Source organism: Papio anubis, unplaced genomic scaffold (assembly GCF_008728515.1).
Source record: "Papio anubis isolate 15944 unplaced genomic scaffold, Panubis1.0 scaffold189, whole genome shotgun sequence".
Classification (NCBI taxonomy): domain Eukaryota; kingdom Metazoa; phylum Chordata; class Mammalia; order Primates; family Cercopithecidae; genus Papio; species Papio anubis.
Window position 1 is genome coordinate 46,091 of NW_022161899.1, and position 2,577 is coordinate 48,667.

Genomic DNA, 2,577 nt, shown 5'->3' on the forward strand with positions numbered 1-2,577 from the left:
AAACGCATTAGAATTTACAGAATTATGAAAAGATTATCCTGTTCTTTGTTTTGGAGATGAAATTGGCATGGGAAAAAGTACGACATTTGGCTTTACTTGCTAGGTGCTCAATGTTAAGTTAGTGCTCCTGGCTGGGTGCGGTGGCTCACGCCTGTAATCCCAGCACTTTGCGGGGCCGAGGTAGGTGGATCACAAGGTCAAGAGATCAAGACTATCCTGGCCAACATGGTGAAACCCCTGTCTCTACTAAAAATACAAAAAAAAATTAGCCAGGCGTGGTGGCATGCGCCTGTAATCCCAGCTACTCGGGAGGCTGAGGTGGGAGAATCACTTGAACCCAGGAGATGGAGGCTGCAGTGAGCCGAGATCACGCTATTGCACTCCAGCCTGGAGACAGAGCAAGACTCCGTCTCAAAAAAAAAGTTAATGTTTCTTAGTATTTCCCTATATGTTTCTTCTAAAATCAATGCTAAACTTAGAAAAGAAAAAGAAGCTTACAATTTCATTATTCTCTTCTCTGAGTCAGAAAGACGATTTTTGATGATAAGATTTTCACATTGCTGCAGTAAACCACAAATTATACCGATGTGAACTAGGTCATCACACATTTTTCCTCCCCAAATATGATCTTGTGGGCATCTATTTTGAATCGATGTCTTTTTTTAAGCCTTTATTCAAATCTTCCTTCAAATTGCTTTATGACCCCTATCTTTTAGGACCAAGGACTGAACATTCTTTTTTATTCTAAGAGGTAATGAAGCTAAGGAAGCTAACAGGACATGAATGCAAGCCGACCTGTTCAGTTACTAATTTGCATTTTACAAAATAATAACAACAATGACGATGATGACAAGTGCCCTAAGATTGTTATCTTGAGTTTCTTAGAGTTGAGAAACCGTTGCTAGCCAAACCTCCCAAGACTCATTCCCTGGTTGTTGAGTTTGATAAATTTGTCTCTCTGGTGACACATACCTGGCTGGACCAACAGAGTGATGAAATTCTCTCCTTCTTGTCTAATTTTTCTTTTGGACTCTACTCAGCAATACGTCTGAATTTCTGTGTAGGTGTCCAGCCTTTAGATTTTTCCAAGTGTTTCCAAAAATGTAATAAAACGGGCATGGTTGTTCAAGCCTACAATCCCAGCACTTTGGGAGGCCAAGGCAAGAGGATAGCTTGAGCCCAGGAGTTTGAGACCAGCGGACAACATGGCAAAACCCCATCTTTACAAAAATTAGAAAATTAGGAGGCGGGCTCCCGATCCAGTTCCATTCCGTTCTCCCACCACCTTCGCTGTGGGTCTCAGCAGCTCGGGCGGAGGGAGAAGTGGCAGCGGACAGGCAGCCCAGCTTCGAGAAGGCTCTTGGTGCACCATGGCCCGCAGGCACCTGGCACGGCACGTGCCCTCCTCGCCACCAGGATGCCCAAGAGGAAGGTCAGCTCCACCTACGGGGCTGCCAAGGAAGAGCCCAAGAGGAGATTGGCGCAGTTGTCAGCTAAACCTCCTGCAAAAGTGGAAGTGAAGCCAAAAAAGGCAGCAGCGAAGGATAAATCTTCAGATAAAAAAATGCAAACAAAAGGGAAAAGGGGAGCAAAGGGAAAACAGGCTGAAGTGGCTAACCAAGAAATTAAGCAAGATTTACCTGCAGAAAACAGTGAAACGAAAACTGAGGACAGTCCAGCCTCCCTGATGAAGCAGGAGAGAAGGAAGCCGAGTCTGATGAACACCATACACCATGTCTTATCAGTGGTCTCTGTCTCCCTTCTGGTACAATCCAGAGGAATATTTTTATCAACTATTTTGTAAATACAAGCTTTTTAGTAGCTCTAGAAACATTTTTGAGAAGGAGGGAATCCCATCTCATCCCATTTTTTAAGTGTAAATGTTTTTTTTTTAAGAGGTGAAATCATTTGTTGTTAATTTTTTGGTACAACCAGAAAATAGTGTGGGATATTGAATTATGGGAAGCTTTGACTGTCTCTGGTGTCAGCTTAACTTTCCATAGATGGGGGGTTAGTTTTCATATCCTATAATACAAAGCATATTAAATGGCAATATGGAGTCAGTCCTGCATTTAATGTCTTGAACATTTTAAATTACTTCTATTCCCATGTTGTTTTTTAGTAGAATTGCTTCCTAAAGAAAACCACTCTTTTTTTACGGCTCTCCCTGTGAGAATTATGTGCAATCTGCAACTTTGGTTGTGGTAGTCCTGATTTCCTAATAACTTTGTTACTGTACTGTGAAAGATTAAAAATTTGAATATGTAGTGTACACGCTATTCCAGTTGTGAATTGGTGGGATGTATGTAACAGCTTATCAACATGTGAAGATACTGGTACCTGATAGCCTCTTAAGGAAAATTTGCTTCGGAATTTCAAGCTGGGAAATCACTGGAATAACTTTAAAAATGAATTATAATTCATGGCTTTTTAGATTTTTGTTGCATATGTTAAGAATTGTCTGTACTGATCCTCAATCAATAAAATCTCAATTATGAAAGAAAAAAATAAAATTAGCTAGGTGTAGTGGGGTGCACCTGTAGTCTCAGCTATTGGGAGGCTGAGGTGGGAGGATCA

The 2,577-nt window shown here is 41.4% G+C and overlaps 1 pseudogene; it reads left to right on the plus strand.

Moving 5' to 3' along the window:
• Positions 1-448: 448 nt before the first annotated feature.
• On the plus strand, positions 449-2,577 carry LOC116272772 (annotated as a pseudogene).